This window comes from Scophthalmus maximus, chromosome 5 (genome assembly GCF_022379125.1).
Source record: "Scophthalmus maximus strain ysfricsl-2021 chromosome 5, ASM2237912v1, whole genome shotgun sequence".
Classification (NCBI taxonomy): domain Eukaryota; kingdom Metazoa; phylum Chordata; class Actinopteri; order Pleuronectiformes; family Scophthalmidae; genus Scophthalmus; species Scophthalmus maximus.
Window position 1 is genome coordinate 20,075,347 of NC_061519.1, and position 19,162 is coordinate 20,094,508.

A 19,162-nucleotide genomic window follows, 5' to 3' on the forward strand; every position below is an offset into this window, starting at 1 on the left:
AGTGTGGTGGATCACGTTGATATAACGTGTAAGGTCCATGGGGAAGGAAGGGAGGTGTCAGTGGGGGTCCCGGGCTTTGTTGATGAGGCTGACTGTAGAGGGGAAGAAACTGTGTTTTGGTCTTGACAGACCTCCACCTCTTGACGGAGGGGAGCATTTCAAAAAGTTTGTGTCCGGGGGAATGGAATGGATGTTACAATTTATTTTCAAGAGTTCTCAGCCTTGAGTTCCTGACAATAATCACTTGTAATATAATTCAATATAGCCACTTCTATTCTATTCTACTCTATTCTATTCAGTGCTGAATTCCAGATAATAATCAATTATAATGTGATTATAATGTGAGTAGTTCCATTTTATTCCATTCTTTTCTAATCCTTTATGTCTGTTAGAGCTGCCACAGTTAATCGATTAGTAATCGATTAGGAAATTAATCACCAACTATTTTGATAATCGACTAATCGGTCTGGTTTTTATGAAAAATAGGTCCAAAATTCTTTCATTTCAGCTTCCTAAATGTGAATATTTTCTGGTGTCTTTGTCAGTAACTCACAGCCACAGGTTTTGTATTTGAAAAGGTTCCGTCACCATCTTTTCAACCGTAAACTGCATTTAAAAGTTCATCTCCGGGTCAGAGATGCAGTTTGTAGTTTTTTTTTTATTTATTTCGGGGGAGCAGGGGGGGTGGAGGTGGGACGGGTGATACAAAATTAGATTAGCTTCAAGAGATAAAAGCTAATTGCATGTAATAAAACTATCTATTAAATGTTTCTCACATGCAGTTCTGCAAATAAAGAAAAAACGTGAAATGCTTTGTACCAAATTATTATGTGAAATTGTTTAAATCATTAGATGATATATATTTTGTTGTAAATGCTGATTTTTTTTTTAAGGGAAACTTGCCACTCCATACATAAAATCAGTAGTGTTACTATCTCAAAAGCCATTCTTATAAATATAACATTAAACATTAAAAAAAATTATCATTTGTAGTTTAAAAAGCTGGGGTCCTCTCTGTCCTGCCTGGTTGTCCCTCATGTCAGCCAACAGAGGGCAGTGTTTCATTGATCAGGAACTTGAATGAGGTCTAAGATCTTGACAGTTTAGCTCTGAAATAAAAAGTTTTCTGAAACCTGATGTCATGTGCATCTGTATTTACGTATATCTTTTTTTAAAACTTTTTTTTACTTCATGATGATCACAATGATCATAACGTTTGCCCAGTGAACAGGTGACCTTCACGGACTGTTCCTCGCAGGTTTTCAGAGAGTTACACCTCTGGGAAGCAGGAAGCAGCGAGGCCGTCCAGACTCAGGCCCATGTACAGAACTCGCTCTGTATCTTCCTTCCAAAGAGCTGACATTCACAAATGCAACCCCTCCTCTTGCTTTGCATATTTAACAACTCCACAGTTCACAACACACACACACACATCCATATTGCCCCAATGGCAAACATTGCTGATTGTCACACCCCGTTGTTCATTTGTGTAACTGTCAGTTTTAATAGATTATGTTTCAGTGTATATTTTGTGTGGACCGATTCTCAGTCCAGAGTCTGTTTCTGATAAACTGTCATTACTTTAAATTATGCAATACATAGTATTTGTATCATGAAGTATAATTTTCTAGATCATTTATATGAATTTATTTTTTTAATAATTTTAATGATTATTATTATTGATCATATTATTAATCACTTCAGAATTACTTATCCTGAATTGATTCATTTGTTAAAGTGACTCTTTTTTGACGTTATTTTACGTTAAGTTATTAGTCGGTTGCTTTTTGAAAGGGATTTGTCATTATCACTCAATGCTGGCGAGTGTAGACCTTATTTAAAACACTTACATGTATTAATCTCTATAGTTCTGAGTTCAGTTTGTCTTCATAATGAATAAATCCTGAATTCATTCAATTCTGTCATTGATATAGATTTCCAATTCTTCTAGAATTTGATTGTAACACAATGTATCTGCATCTAGAAACTTTGGAAACTTGAGCCAGTGTTGGAAAAAATACCGTCAAACAATGTCTGCTCTAATTTCCTCTTTTACTGCAAAGTAAATGTAGCCAACTACACTATTTAATACTTGATGACTGTTTAACTGTGGTCCCTATAACACTGAGGTACCACTAACTTGTATTTATTTTTTTATTAGTTATCAGGTACTGTCATATTAAACTTAAATACACTTTATTGTTCTGTCATTTCAAATCCCGAATTTTATTTTACCATCATCTTATGAAATGAAAAAAAAAATGGTCACGCTTCTGTTCCTGACTTATGGCATTGGATAACGGTCAGAAAATTGCTCGTGCAGATCATCATGATGTGACATCATTGACCTTTTTGCAGATACAATCACTTCATTATTCTATCCCAATAGACTTTTCTGAGAAACTTTGCTATAATTAGCACGTGAATTTTTGAGTTACGGCCTAAATGTTTTTGGCAATAGCAAACTTGACCTTTAAAAGAGGAAGTGGATCAACTGCAATCATAAATGACATAAGCTATTCATGTCAACCTGACAAAATAATACAAAAAATACTAAAAAGTATATAAATAAATCATTGTAAACAGTGGAGACTGTTAAAAACTTTCTCTTTTTTTTTGGGGGGGGGGGTGTCAATGGTGAATCCAGTTGCTGTTAAAGCCACATTGATAACATGCACAATAACAATTGTCCCCACCAAGAAAAGCTGGACAGCATCTGCCACAGTACATGTTGGTGTTTCATAACCAACATGTGATCATAGTTCATACTTGCTGCCACAGCATGCACTCAGCAGATTCCCTGACTTCTGCCTGCAGCACACAACATTTCAAAACCTTTCTTTTTAGCACTTGGTGTTCTATGAACTGGATTATGCTTGTTGCTTTGCGACTTAAACCTAAGTAGAGGCTTGATCACCCAGAGAACATGTATGTAATATGTATATAGTGTATATAGTATGTATGTATCCAGAGTGTGCAGGACCGTTGCATGTATGAAACATGCATGAATGGTGGCTAACATTTACATAAGATCATGTTTTGAAACTGTTAAATTATTCCCTTTTTTTTCCCTCCACACATTCAAATGAACACCAGACAAAAGCTGCTGTCTGCTAACTCTGAAGTCACTGATCAGCCCAGTGAGAACCTGGGGAACTCAAGGTCCTGGAGAAAGAGCAGAGCTGGAAGATAAATTAAAGAGGGAGAGAATTGTGAGCCATTCAATGTCATAACCTTTCCTCGAACGAGTCCACTGTGTTTTTAAAAATATTAATAAACTGCGTTTCCTTAGCATGTGCAAGGTGAACTATGAACTCCAAGCTTTTTAGAGCCCTCACATTCCATGTTTTTGCACTCGGTTACATCATACATTACAATCTAATGGATGCCTTATAGATAAAATCTAATCATCTTAACTAACCAAATGTCCTGACATAACTGAAGTACCTGTGGAACATTGGCTGTGGGATCCAGGGAACATTCCCCCACCCTGAAGGGACAACTGTGATCTGACATCGTGTCAATGTCTCTGCCACTAGGGGGCGGTGTTGACTGGAGAAATACATTGGTTACGATAACTTAGTAACATGCAGTTTAATAGAGCTTCTGCAAAGAATAATGCCAAGGCTACATTACGTGTGCATTGATATCGTCTGTGAAGAAATGCCTCTTATGACTTCTGTATTTTTAAGCTTTTAGTTCCTTTCCGTTCATCGTTTGTTTTTTTAGTTTTTTTATCAATTCATTTTATTTTGGCTCTCGACATTATTTTGCACCTCTCCACTTAATTGCGCAGCAGCAGTTGTGGCCTATTCAGTGGTTCTTGTCTGCCAGGCATAACCGTGAAAAATTAAGTCAGCTGACATATTAATTTTATATATTTTTTATTACTTTTTATTAATCTGTTTTATTCAACCGGATTTTTTAACAGTCAGCGAGCTGGTAACGTGTGCGGTGTTTTGATGATAAATCGAGTGTGTGTGTGTGTGTGTTTTCCTCCTCGCGTCTTATTGCATCGCGATCGGTAACGTGCAGTGATGCCCTGACGTCACTTGGCGGCTCCCTCGCCGTGCGCAGATCAGCTGTGGCGGAGCAGAGGCGACCCACACACACACACACACACACACAGCGGATAGATCAGCAGCAGCGGCGGCGGCGGCGGGGCTCGGTGTTGAGACCCACGACCACACTTGCACGGACATGGCACGATACGCGTCACCGTGTGGATGAAGGTAGGCGCGCGCACGAGGTCGCATTTTCTGCACTTTCACCTTCCAACCCCCGATCGGTGTCAGCTGTCACACGAGAGAGCGCGCGGGTCAAGTCGATCGGCGGCGGTGACGATGGTCCTGGTGACGCGCTCTTCCTCAGCCACGTTCAGTTCTCTTCAAGTTGGTTTTCAACACTCGTTTAACCCCACAAGCTGCAAACTTAACAACCTTGGATTTCCCCCCCTCTGAAATGAATGATGACGTGATTGGGTAGGAAGTTATAAGTCCAGCACACAATCTATTGTGGACATCAGTCTGTCCTGCCTGACATGATGCGATTAACCCACTGCTGTGGTTGTCACTCTGATGAATCATTGCTAACAAAAGTCCTGTCAGGTACAATACGGCTCTATGTATACATCTGGAACCTGGGCCATGAATTTACACGTTGTTGTCTGTTGGAGTGGGCTACTGTAACAGTTGCCCGAGGCTCGGTGTTGAAACAGGCTTCAGCAGTTTAGATAAAGTCCTGTCAGATAAGCGTCGGCCAAGGAGATGTCTTTTGTTTGTTATTTTGTAATTACAGGCAAACCAGTCCGCCTTGACAACATCTAACCCTTTCCGTTCCTCGTGTTTGATGTCCCAGAGGTTGGGTCGCACGCCTCCCACTAACCCCCCTCCTGTACCTTTTTCAAAATGTCATTAGAGCTAATGACGCTCGCAGGCACATTACAAGGTTACTGCAGAGGAGGGAGATGTTCATTTCGCCAGATGCAGATGGCAACTCCATTTCCCCAGTCGTGCTGTATACTCCGACCGCAAATGCTGAACAGCTGCTTTTTTAAAAATGTTAAAGCAGCATTTCACTCTGACCGTGTCTTTGCACTGTCGCCTATGATCTGCATTTTCAGCTACGGTATACAATAAAATAGAAATATGCTGCCCAATATCCATATTTTTTGCTTTTGGAACAGTCATGGGTGCTTTTCATTCATTGTGAAAAAAAAAAGTAAGAATTATCTCAAAGTACATTGAAGTCCGGGTAGTACAGTATACACGCACTGTACGAACAGTGGGCATTGTGAATTCGCTGGGTGGCCCCGTCTCGCCCGCAGAACACACGCAGGCCGTGACAGAGAGGGCAAGAGCTGGAGGGGTCAGGGGCCTCCGAACACTGACCATCTGGCCCTTGGGGGGCTGGTTTCCTCATTGGCTGCCTTTGTTCCTAGCGAACAATCGGGACTTAATCTGGGAGGAGATAAGTAAGGGCCCCGTGACACCACTCCTGTGCTCGGACAGGTTTCTCTCTTTAGCCTTTGAGGAGATGTCTCTTTCCCGTGTAGCTTTGTGAAGGGGTTTCGGGTTTTAGTGCCGGGCATTTTTTGGGTGGGGGGGGGGTTCTGTGTGATTTCTGCATCTTAACTGTTTTGGAAGGATACATTTGATCTGGAGAGACTGCCAATGAGTTGGATACAGTTGTGTGTTTCTTTTGTTGTTTTTTGGGGGCTCAAATGAATCAGACCCTAATTATTTCCCTTTTTCACATTAGCTGTAAACTTCTAATATTCAAAATGTGCAGGTTTATGTCATAGATGAAGATTGAACACAAAATAGTAATTCAAATGATTTAAAATGAGACTACAAAGTGAGTTTATAAAAAAATATGCTCTGTTTGCTCGGAAATACTTTTTCATAATCCTTCTATCTTGTTATGATAATGGCCCTCCGTCTATTTTTCTCCCCGGCTCTCACTCACTCACAGTTGTTTTATGGGGATGAAAACCTGCTGTTAGTCATAGACGTTCTCCAGTAAATGCAACATGACATGTCTCATATAAAAAGCTGGACCACGCCGCGGATAAATGAGTAATAAAATAATAAATAATAAAAAAATAATAAGTGACTATCGCCAGGGTAACAGATTCATTTATTTGCCCTCATTCTTGGCTCACAGTCGAGTGCAGCACATCAGGGCTCCTGGTTTGCTTTTCCTTGGTGTTTGCGCAGCAGTCCATTGTTTATCTCTTCTTTTTTTCTGGGGAATATATTAAAAGGTGCCTGTTCAATAGCCAAAAGCCAACATTAACCCAATTATTCTTCTCTGTTATGACAAACCAGTGTGTGGTAGATTCATATTGTCATAACAAAAGGGCGATTGATTACCAAGCCGGTCAGTTACACAGAGGTTTCAGTTTCTACCGTGGCTTCAGTCAGCTCCAGAAACACATCATTTAAAAACATTGATCGATGAGGCAAAATCTTTCACAGGAAACACCCTCGAAAATCATTCACAAAACAAAAAACTGTTTAGATCACGAAAAAAACATCACTTGGGACCAGTCTTCAGTGCAGGCAGATGCTTCTCTTGATCCTTTCAGAGGTGACTCTTAGTGATTGTGGGCTTTTCTGATCCGGATTGCAGATGGTACAAGGGACAAAATCCCAACTAGAGAGAGATCAGTGCTTTTGTTTCACACTTTCTTTCTTTTTGGACTGTGATGTGACTGGGCCCAGAAAACAGGTGGTCCTCAAAAAAGCCGTCATTCACCAAACTGCTGAGGCAGGAGTCAGGAGGCTCTTTTCAGAATGTTCCCTTATGCCCTTTTGAGATGGAGAGATGGAAATTTAAAACCCCAAAATACATATAAATACTCAAATAATTCCAAGCAACTAGCATCAGTGTGATTCATTATGTAAAACGAGGTTAGTTTTATCATATACCCTATTTTCCCCCCCATTATTATTAAATCTTTATTAGCGGGATTCATTACAAAAATACATTCTCTATCAAATACTGCGGGTTAAATAATAGAGTCGCATGAAATGGAAAAACTCAAGTGAAGTCCACAGTTAGAACCTGGTAATTGCACTTGAGCTTTGTACTTGAGTTAATGTCACTATCAAAGATATAAGTCACGGACTCGATCCTTTCAGTCCCTATTTTAATGATTCGTAGCAACATCCTATTGTCTTTAGTAAGGAAGAACCACTCAGCTAAGTTAAGCAGGCGGCTTAGATTCCAAATAGAACAGAAACAATAAGCTAATATCCACAGTGAGGTCATCGATTTCATATCCGATAATGTCAGTTTCTCAGTTATGCACTGGGATTAAAAGTGCATGTCATTTCTGATCTGCAGAGCCGAGGCGTGTTCCACATGGATGCTTGTAAACTTTTAACCTGTCCTTTTTTTATTGAGGGTCAAGAATGCCAGGAACACCGTGTTCACTGGTCGTGTCCAAGTCTGCATAAAAAGGAGAGAAATATTGGCTGTAACGGCGCTGTCACCGTGGGATGTTTGTTTTGCCGTTGCAAGTAAAAGGATGCACTTAAATCATGTGTGATTACTGAAAAGCTGCGGTTTCATAGTTTGCCGTAATGCCAATAATTGCCAATATGATTTCATATGTGTGCCTTAATAGTATCTTCTCTTGCCTGGCTCTTTTTAAGTGACCAAATCTCTCTTGAAAAAAATGCAGCATGAAAGGAGAGGGAGGGAAAGCACAGATAAGGTCTGCAGAGGAGAAGGGGAGGCTGAGGAGGGGAAGAGTTGGGAGAAGAGGTTAAAACAGATGTGGGAGTGATGAAGAGCGAAACAAGGCAGCTGGATGCGGACAGCAAGCGAGACCTCACACTTGTGGCTGGCTGTTTTTTGGGGATGATGAATGGACGCGAGCGCAGAGCCAAATGTGAGCCAAACTGTATGCACTGTATGGAGGTGTATGACACACTCGACAATTGGATCATTAAAGCCCATCTCACAAAGGCCGGTGCCCCTCCCCCGGCTGAAAGGAGATGTCAAAGGTCCGTGACCTCTTGCATTTATGTGCATTGATCCCTCTGGCGGGGGTTGGGCTTCGTCCTCAAAGCCTTCCGCCATCAGCTGTTACATCTTAGTTTCACCTGCAGGAAGTGGGAATTTAATTTCCTTTAATTTGTAGCATATTTTGTTCCGGCTGTATATGTGCACACTCACAATTCAATTCTTTTTGAGGGTATTGTTTCTTCACACTGGAAGAGCAACCAGAGGCAGTATGTACTTCTATTCGTCTATATACGTAGTACGCAGACTAGATTTAGTTGTATTTGGACCAAAAGTGTTTGTGTTGTGGGTGTGTTGTTGTTCAGAGATAAAAAAAAAAGTAAAACCGAGATGGTGATAATGAGCCAATTTGGGGTTTCTGGACAAAATAAGCAATTTTAAGTAGAAATCAGCTCGAGCACTGAGAACATGTGAAAATTGCATTTTTTTCCACCATTTTCTGACTTTTCAACTCAGCGCTCGAGAACATAGTCAGTAGATGAATGGGAGACGACAGTAGTTAGTAGATGCAGCCCTGCTGTTGTTCTGATGTAGATGTAGGTGATGCAGCTCAAGGAACGTTGTGTAAAATATCTTAGAATATTGTGTCCTATTGTAGCAGCTTTAGTGATTTCAAAAACCTCAGAGGTGGGTTAGTTATTATGGATAAGGAATTTTATGTTAGAAATCTAAACTCAACTGATCAATATTGTTTATTCTTTTATTTTAACCTTTGATTAATTAAAAAATCGAGCTCAAAATGCCAACATGTTTTTCTAAACTGGTTCATGTTGTATCAGGTGCACGTGTTTTAATCTTCTAAATAGCTCCGTTGAGTTAAATTATGTGAAGAAGCTGTTATTGCAGTTATTTTACTATTTCACTTCACCGTGGAACAAATCACCCCACGGCTAAATGTCTGACCGTGAATTTGTGCTGTTTGGATGTGAGTCAGCGAGCCGGTGTTTATGGCCCCGCTCGGGGTGGGGGGGTGGGGGGGGGGGGGGGGGGGGGGGGTGGTTGGTGGTGGAGAAAATATGCTTTATCACAGTCCTAGAATGTGGCTCTGAGTGATGGTGATGGATGAAAGGAACCTACAGCCAGGAAAGTAGGACAGGCAGTGCAGCCAAAGAGGACATGCCTAAACATCCTGCTCTTTGTTGCAAGGGAGGCTCCCGATGCTAATGTTTGTGTGTGTGTGTGTGTGTGTGTGTGTGTGTGTGTGTGTGTGTGTGTGTGTTCGTGTGTGTGCGTGCGTGCGTGTGTGTGTGTGTGTGTGTGTTATGCAGGAGTGGAACGTGACCCTAGTAGATGGCACTTCCTGTTGTCCTGTTAGTTATCACTGATTCTGATATGCAGGACAGGTTCTTATCCGTCACCACTGGATCTCCTGGTTCACCCAGTCACTAGTTTATTTTAGCCCCCTGTCTCTACAGCTGCCTTCAGACATGCACTGACGTCTGGACATTTTCCCGAACTTTTCCGTAGGGGCTGTATGTGAGAACACAAATTTCCACAAATGTTGCTACAGTCGAAAATTCACCAGAAGACCCAGGTGCCGCCCCTTCGCCTGAATATTCCGGAAAAATCTTGTGAACGCGCCTGACTCGGACAACGTCCTGCTGGTATCTTCGTATGTGAACGGCAAACTTGGGGTATTATACTTATACCCCCAGATCAAAGTTGAAATAGCTCTGCGGCAGAAATGAATGGAACTTATCTGTACGTGCCCCCAGGTCGTTCATCAGGGAGCGTGTCCGCAGCAAAGTCAAAGGATCGCCTTCAAACTCGTTCATGTGTGTGTGTGTGTGTGTGTGTGTGTGTGTGTGTGTGTGTGTGTTTGCGGGGGAGTGGTGGCATGTCAAGGTGAAGGAGGAGTTTCAGTCTTGTGTTCCATGAGTTGAACTCTTTCATTTGCGGCTCGCAATAAACAAATGAAGTCAATAACCCTGACTCCCGGGTAACCTTGCATCGCGCATCGCGCATCACATCTCTGCAGATCTGAGGCATGAAATTAAGTGCTTATGTCATTATCTCATGTCTGTAGTGTTCCAACCCCCCCCCCCCCCCCCCCCCCCCTTTGTTTTTTTTTTTTTTTAGATCAACCTCTTGGATTTTCGTGGGCTCCATTACACCGACGTGAGCTCGGGAGGAGCAGAGTATGTGTGCGGCTCTGTGGAGAGCACTTAGTAATAATATATCACCATTCTTGCCATTGAAACCTGGAAAGCACCTAGCTGAGAATTCCTCCTTGCACAGCGCTGTTATGGAACAGTGTGTTCTCACAGAGTGTACCGCTGTATTCCCTTCCCCCTGATGCCAGTCCCAGTGGAACAGTACCTGCAGCCAGAAATCACTGCTCGCGGCTTAGGTGTTCTTTTTTTAAAGAGTACAGTGTGTGCCGTGACATTGGCCGGATCACATTACAATAGTCTGCAGGAAAGTTTTGTTTTTTTAAAATTTGAATTTCATTGTTTTGGCCCTTGCAGCAAGTGTCACATTGTTTTTATTAACATGGTAGTTAGACGCAACCATGATATTCTGCAGCAGAGCCACTTTACATTTTCAGAAAAAGCTCAGCCTTTGATTACATTCCACATCCAACATGCATGAGGCGACTGTCGTGCACAGGGGAAAACAATGTGTCTGCAAAATCCAATGACTTGTACTTGTAGGTTTGGCACATTTTAGACTGGTCACATGTTGGTCAGCAATTGAATCCAGGTGGAATACTAATATCAACAATTTTCATAATCAAACAATTGTAAATATGGTATGGACACATTTTAGCTCTTTATCTGTGCTATCTTTGTGTTTTGGACTGTTGGTCTGGCAAAACAAGGCAATTTTACGATGTGTGGACACAATTATAATCAATTAATCATATAAATCAACTGGTTAATGGATCATCTCATTTGTGGCGACCCTGATTCACTGGGATTTTATGGCAATTCTAAATTTATAGGTTAGATTAATCGGCTGCAAACAAGTCTGAATTTGGTATATTGTTGCTGTGAGAGGCAGGAAGTGTGCAAACAACAGCTGGAAACACTCAGGCTCACAGCCAGATTTCTATGGCAGCATCATTACCTTTGCCCAAATGCATTGTCCCAAATCTCCCTGCCCACACACGCACGCTCACACACACACACACACACACACACACACACACACACACACACCATCCCAAATCAACAATTCACTCGCTGTCCCTCCCTGCTCAATTTGAAGCACAAGGTCACTGTGTGTTGATGTTGCCAGCCAGGGTTTGTGGGGGAGAGTGCTGTCTGCAGCAGAAGGCTTTTCCATACGCTGTCACAGCTTGTCCAAGGCTACGGTGACCAAGACCCAGGCCTCCTGCGAGGACTCAGCGTTCCTTTGTGGCAGGGAGGTCATTCTCCCTCTGTGTGTGTGTGTGTCTCTCTCTCTATCTCATGCTTCCTTTTCATTTTCTCTGTCTGACTTTGAATTGAAAAAATATGGAGAAGATGGAAAATTGTTTACATGTTTTCTGGTAATGGAAAAAAGAGAACGCCGCCCATTATTAAATCACAGTTAAAAAAAAACTCTCTGTTTTTATTAAATTTATATTTTGGTAAGAAAAGCTACAATGAGATAAGATAAGATAAGATAATCCTTTTTTCCCATCGGGGGAAATTCAGGCATTATGGGTATTGGCAGCCCAAAGACAGACTAAGTACAGGTTTGTATAAGAATAGAATAAAATCAAAATAGAATATGGATGAATAAAATAAAATTGAACAATATAGAACAACATCAATTTGTTCTTATAGTCTGTGTCTATGTGTTGGGGCAACATCGACAAGTAGGAACATTTAGAAGTTTACTTTTAAATGCCCCTTTCCATCATCAGCTCCTGCTCCTTAGAGGCTAAATGAAGGAACATGGCTGAAAAGAAAGAAGGGACACTTTTGAAATCAAAACATTTTTGTAATTTTTTCTGGTATAAAATGTTTTAATCACTTTGTATCCGAGTGGCCTTATTACAGTAACCACCATATCGTCCACAGCTATCGATTTCCCGGAGGGATCGGTGCGGGATGAAGTGGCATCGGTCCTGAATGGGTTTACTGTCACTTTTTCTCATCAGCAAGGTCTGTGTGTGGGGGTCAAGCCCACAACAAAGGGCGGCCCTGCTCCCATTGTCCCGTTAAGACAAAAAGAGTCCTGCTGATGCCGTGGCTCTTGCCGCAGTTAGGAGGACTGATGGGATTTACGTGTGGGTCCTGTCACCGTGGGCAACCTGGTGCTTATTAATCAGGAAGGTGTGTGTGTGTGTGTGTGGGGGGGGGGGGGGGGGGGGGGGGGGTGATGGAGGAGATGTGGCAAGAGAGTGAGAGGGGTAAATGGGGGGTGGGGTGCGGTTGATGCAGCAGTGCCGCCTGGGGTCAGGAAGAGGGGCATGATGGATACAGCTGATCGCCCGGTAAGGAAGTTTAGAGAGAAAGGGGAGGAGGCTCCTTCGTCGGGACATTAAGAAGCCCCTTTGTCGCGGTGTCACTCAAATGGATTCAAGGTGGCCGAGACTTTTTTTCAGGCAGGAAAAGAATGGAGAGGTCCCATTGTGAAAGGTGGGTCTCTCTCTGGACGCCCGACAAACACAACAGACCTCTTTCTTATGTCCCCTCCATGAGCACTCGGCACTTCTGCATGGCTAAATTAAGTTAGTGTGTCAGTGGTCTGAACTTTCCTGGGAAGACGGTGGAGTGCATAGCCTGTCTATTGTGTCAGCACTTTTAATCTATTTTACTTTTCCCCCCTCTCTTTTGTGTGTGCAAAAAGTTTAAAAAATCTAAAAAACATCTGAAAAGATTAGTGACGATCCTAAGACGCAGACAATGGATGTCTTTATCAACTTGTCGTCAACATTTGGAGCAGGCCTGCAACCTAATGAATACTTTCATTGTCCAGTAATGTGCCAATTATTTTCTTAGCGAACTAATTAATCATCTGTGAAAATTGCACAACAGCCCAGCGTTACAGCTTTAAATGTCTTGTTGTGTCCAACAAGCTTGAACTCGGTAAGGTTTTGCATTTATTATTTTGAAAAGGTTTTCGAAAATGCATCGATCATTACAACGGTTGACAATAATTATTCAATAATTTGGAATTCAGAATCACGGATTTTGGACATTTTTTAACTTATTTTCATATGAAACATCTAGCAAGCTCACAACTGGAATAAGTTTCCAGTCAAAATGAATAAATAATGAATATTTGCTTGAGATTTTGATTTTCATAAATCACAGTTGACCTAATAATCCAATAAATTTGTTATCGTGTTATTTACATTCCACACTTGATGATACCAGAGCCTCTTCCATTTGGCGATGGGGAACCTAAAATTAACAAAAGTGCAATTACAGAAAGAGATTAGGGATATTCAGATTATTCAGTCACACATTCTGTTTGTTTTGTTATTTGCCCCAAACCTCTCTCCTATATTGAAACTATACCAATTGATGCTGAGGTATCTACATTCCAGTCGGTGTTCATATCATCACTGGTATCACGTCCCACCCCCCATTTGACTGACATGTGAGGTGAAGGTGGCCGCTGTAGTGCGGCTCAGGCCAGCTCCTGGAAGCAGAACCTGACCCCTCTGCTGGTCATGTCATCTGATAAGAGGCAATGTTTTGATAGTGCTGGCCCCTCTCAACATGATCCATGGATCTCCGTTTACACCCCATAACAAATAGGGCTGTCTAAACAACAGTTTATGGCCAGGACAAGGCCTGGTCAACCATCATCAAAGATCAACTGCGGGATGAGCCATTAGGTGTGGACCAGATGTTAGAAGCAGTGGTGATGATGGTGAAGGATCATTTTCTGTCTTAGAGCATAAAGATACAATTAGGACAGCAAATAAGTGGTTTCTTTTTTAATTACTTGCCAAACACGACTTTTGGATTAATAATTAGAGATTAGATTCGCAGAATACAACCTTCAATTTCACATTTTAGACGATCGTGCCGCTCACTTTTCCTTTACCTTCTCTTGCCCTTTACCATTGACCAGTGTTTGACCGCTGCTGCTGACAGCTTTACAGTATGAATTAGAACTCATTGTTGTCTTATTCAATATTGCTCCCCTGAATAAGTCCATAAATGCATTAAGGCCCTGTGTCTCTCCCTGTTGTTTTCGACTTTAGGTGAACTGGCGTTCAACCCGGCCGCGTTGTAAAATGCAGATCGGGTTGACTGACAGACCTTTCTGTTTTATTACACACTCATGAACGGCGTTGTAAACTGTGACTCGTCCTTCACTTTCATTCAATCATCCCGTCCTGGGATAACAGCCATGGGAGCAGATCTCTCTGAATGACCTGGCTTTTTTTTGGCAAACAATGATGCTATTTGAACTTTTTAAATGCTTTATGTTGAAAGTGTTGGTCTTGCGATCTATGGCAGAGATGCTCAAAGTAAAAGAAAAAAACACTATGGGAGAAAATAAAGATTGTTCCATTCAACACTGAAAAAATAAAGACAATTGTTTACCCACTTAACAAATTAGCTCAATTGATAACACAAAAATGAATTAGGTTTGTTCAGCATGAATCTAAGAAGTTAATTGTAAACTTTAATTAAAAAAAAACATTATTCATTTGTCTGTTACCGATTAAAATAATTTTAAATCGGTAACAAACAATACACATAAATATCACAAACATACATACATCTGTACAGTATGTATAGGGTCACAGTATCCGACTATTCACATGATTTAACAAACACCTAATTATTCTCTTGGTTAATCATCTAATCATTTGCTTTTCAAAGTGTCCCAAAATAGTTAACAAAAAAAAGTTTTCAAAGCCAACGTCTTCATTTTGGACCACAGTCAAAAAACCCAAAGTGTACTCTTTGTGTCATGAAGAACTAAAAAATAATTAGAGTCAAGAAGCTAAATAAACCTCAAATGATTAATTGGGACTCAAATCAGATTCCACAAAATGTTGTCATGTGATTGCCAAGTACATTTGATACTTCTAATTTAGTTGTGAGCTGATAGCTGGAGTCGACAAGTGGCCATTCTGAGCGGCGTTTAACAAGGTTTGATTTTCATCTGTGCTGCATCAGTTATCCGTTCAGTAGACCCCTGGCTTCAAACGGCGCTGGCCTTTGTCCGTGGCTCACATTTAGTTTAAGGTTAAATGCCTTGCCCTTAAACTCATCCGCCCGGGCCAAAGTGTGTGGCAAGGTCACCGTTCCAATCAACCCAGTGTTAACACAAAGGCCGCTTGTCCCCTAATGGATTAGCTCCACAGTGCCTCGGAAAATCACTACACCGCCCTGCAGCCCCTCGCAGGCCTTCCCCAGCCCTGCTTCCCTTTCACACGCACCACCTAGCCCTTAATTTTGAAATGAGTTTTATAACGTGGACAGTAAACTTCCAGCGGGTTAATGATGATGGCTTCTTCATCTGCCCAAATGCTCCTTTTGTCCGCCCCTCCTCAAGCGCTGGAACCCTGCCCCCGTTCCCTCTGGTCACACCAGGCCTTAAACCCTGGTTCACCCCACTTTATAGTTCCTCAGATAATCCCCCTAGAACACACACACGCGCACACACACACGCACACGCGCGTGCGTGCGCACGTACATGCACACAAACTAACGCACGCACACACACACCCACCCTCGGGCTATTATCTCCACTGAGCCCTGCTCTTGTCTCTTTCTCCTTCTCTTTCTTTTCCGACTTCAGCAATGGCATTCAACTGGAATGTTTGCCTTTGTTTGTGTGCCCTACTGGAAAGCCGTGAATGACCTTAGCTCATCTGCTATCCTCACTAGCGCCGATTTGCACTTCAGGGCCCAGCAGGTAGTCCCGAGGAGAGGGAGCGGGCGGGGGGGGGGGCCTCGAAGAAGGCCGTGGGGCTTTTATAAGGAAATTAGAGCGGCGGACTGCCACCCGGACAGTAAACAACAGTGCGAGTCCTCACACCCTCGGCGTCAGGCGGAGAAAGGGGGACTTCCGTCGCGGGAATTTTCACATGGTCGCTGTTTTGTTTTCTTGTTTTGTTTTTTGACAGTTTGCGCTGCGGGTTTTGTTTTCTCAATATATGGGTCGGGACGTGATAATTGGCACCTCGGCCGCTGTACTTCCTCCCCACCTGACGCTCATCTCTCACTTTGTCCGTTAAACCGCGTCCGCGGAAAACACTTTGAATTTGCCCCGTCAGAACCTCAGTCGTGTGATCAGTGCGTGTGCGCCCATGTTAGATTGATTGGTCAGTCTATTGCCGTCGGAACAGATAGCCACTCACACGTTTGGGTAGGATCCTCTCCCTCCAAGCAGTTTCAGGCAACCGTCATGTGTTCGGCATCTGCTGAGTCAGCAAAGACAAAGCTGCGGCACTCATGTGGGAATCCTAAGAGAGGAAGACTACCCCCCCCCCCCTCTCTCTCTTTCTGAATCAAGACCCCCTCCCCACATCTGGTCATGTGACTCGTCTTTCCTCAGGTGGCAGTGGCAGGGACACTTCCCCTTTGTCAGGGATTTTAGTCAGGAGCTCAATGCGGAGGTGAAGGATGGGCTCGGGGGCGGGCGAGCATTCAATCCACACTCTTTTGTTTGGTGTTTTTTGGAACAGTGTCTTTTGAGCCTAAACAAAAAAAAAAAAATGCTGGGTTTACTCATTATCTCCGTTTTAAATGGGCTATTTAAGACAGGCCACGTCAAAGTCAGGGGCTGAGGCATAAATCACGCCGACAGCTCCCCCCCCCCCCCCCCCCCCCCCCCCCCGGTTGAACTTGTGGCCGCTATCGCCGCTACCTGACCGATCATTGTGAGAAAATTTCACTTTTGTTACACCTGATAAAAAAAAACGACTAAAAAAACAATCCTTTATCTGACGCCAGATGCAATCTGAGACCCAGCGATTTTGTCACCGACGTGTGGTCCGGATCAGCAGTAGCTGGACAAATTTCACAGTCAAACTCAAGCCCAATGTTTGGACAAATGTGGCTGATTGGAGGAGAAATGAGCGCACGAAAGCGCCGTGGGGACTAATGGGGGGCCCCGATTGGCTCGCGCGGCGGTTTACAGCCGCCCTCACACTGACTGCGCCCTAATATAACCATTGGAGAGGAGGTGAGAAGAGCTGCACACAACTTGATTAAAACAACTGTTGACTGTGTCTGTGGTAATGAACTGGAACGCCAGCCTCGCGGCTCGGTGACGCGAGACACCTGGGCCACTAGGGATGTCGATCACGAGAGTCTCCGTGACGGCACGCATGTAAAAACTGATGCCAGACATTATTCCAGACATTTATTTTTGTGATTTTAAGTGAGTCTTTTCAGATCGATCTCACGCAAAATCCTTTACAAAAAAAAACCCAACTAAAAAATGAATTCTACCTCATCGTTCTTACTTCTCTCAATTTGTCAGTCTTGATGAATCCAATCCAATTGTTTTGGGTAAGATTTTGGCAATAAGGAGAGACTTGAGTGACTAGTGAATATACTCTGCTTTCAAGTAGATGTGAGTTTACTCAGACCTACTATTTACCTGACAAATTCTTGCTGACTTTAACTAGTTGGCAGAAAAACATAGACACGGCAGCCTAAGGGTGGCGTACAATCCATATATTCATTTCTTTTTCTTCCTGAAGAGATCTTTTATTAAAAACAAGACGTTTTTGTCTTCATAATGTCCCGACAGTCAGACTTGACAAGCTGACAGCCGCTTGTGCTTCAGTGTCAGGAGATAGTCAAGTGTGTTCACAGCATTTCAGCAAACCTGAACAAAGTTTTGCAAATGTTATTACTCATATTGGATTTTTCACCGAGCGGGAGAATTTGTCAGTCTGTGATGAAACCGGACACAAGGGGCGAAATAAGGGATCTCTTACATTTCGGTGTAGACCGAAGTAAATTGACTGTTTCCCTACAGCGATTGGACAAATCTCAACTTCTCTTAGCCTACATACACTGTCCTCAGTCTCCAACCCCTTCCCCTCACATTTGACCTCCCTCTCCTCTTGGCAGCGTCGTGACAAGGTGCTAGGGGCTCATCACTGAGCTATAATGACATATAATCCCCAACATCTGCCAGCGCCTGTTGATTTGCGGTGCATTTCCGTTTATTTATTTTGACCAGATGAGCCTCTGGTATTTACAGCGGGAGTAAAACCTGCAGTGTGGGGGTCAGTCCCGGGCACGGCCACGAAGACAAAATGCTCAGGCTGACCTGAGACGAATTCTCCTGCCTCTTAAATTGGCCCCCAATAAAAAAAAAAAAAGTCGGGTGTGGCAGCGAGAGACTGAACTGCAAGTTTCTGCCTGGGAGCGAGGGTTGCACGTGAAGATGGCCTCCCTTCTCTCCGGAATACCTCCACGCGACACAGCGGCCGAGGCAGATGCCGCGGCGTGCTGGGGGTCACGCGTGGCAGGGCGCCGTGGCCGTGTGGCGGCGGTGAAATGTCGGTCCCCTCCTTTGTCTCCCCCTCCTCAACTCTACAGGCCTCCAAGAGCATCTGTCACCACAGGGGGTCATCAGGGCCAAGATGAATGAGCCCCCGGTGGATTCCCTCCCCTCCTTGGCAAATGGCACAGGACAGAGGAGGGCATAGGGGACTTGGGGGAGGGGTCTGTGTGTGTGTGTGTGTGTGTGTGTGTGTGTGTGTTTGTTTGCATGCGAGTGAGAGAGAGAGGGCGAGCGACAGAGAGAGAGAGAGAGAGAGAGAGAGAGGGAGGGTTCCTGCTGTACCGAGGGAAGGAGTGGGATTCCCATTTCTTTCTATAGAGGATCATGACAAAGGTGACTTGAGACCTACCACAGAAGAGTGAAACTCCATACGCTGCCTGGATATCAGCAAATTCTTCCCCAAAAGGATTTATTATCTACCAAGGACTGTTTTTTGAACACGAAAAAAAAAAAACCCAAAACAAACAACTGCCTTCACATTTGGGATTTACTGCATTTCGATCTGGATTGTAAGGGTGCGTGTACTGCTCGGAGAGTCATGGAAGGTACTGGAGAAGTGTTTTGTTTTTTTTCAACTGCTTTGCCGTGTTTCACATGTTGGCCCCTGGTGTAGCATTAATGAGATGGGCTTTTAGCACCTAATTTAGAGAACATGGAGAGATGTTAGTCTTTCTCTCCCCCCCCCACTCATTTCTTA

General features: G+C 43.2%; 1 protein-coding gene across 3 annotated transcripts in view; it reads left to right on the top strand.

Moving 5' to 3' along the window:
• The first annotated feature begins 4,112 nt into the window (after positions 1 to 4,112).
• The window catches only part of greb1l (GREB1 like retinoic acid receptor coactivator), a 40,045-nt gene continuing 24,995 nt past the window's right edge, over positions 4,113 to 19,162 (top strand). For 2 of the 3 annotated variants that reach the window (XM_035634942.2, XM_035634945.2), the window contains exon 1: positions 18,756 to 19,010. The gene's annotated coding sequence lies outside the window, so the exon portion shown is untranslated. Of the gene's footprint in view, positions 4,233 to 18,755; positions 19,011 to 19,162 lie in introns of those variants that run through there. The other variant, XM_035634944.2, reaches the window with a different exon arrangement.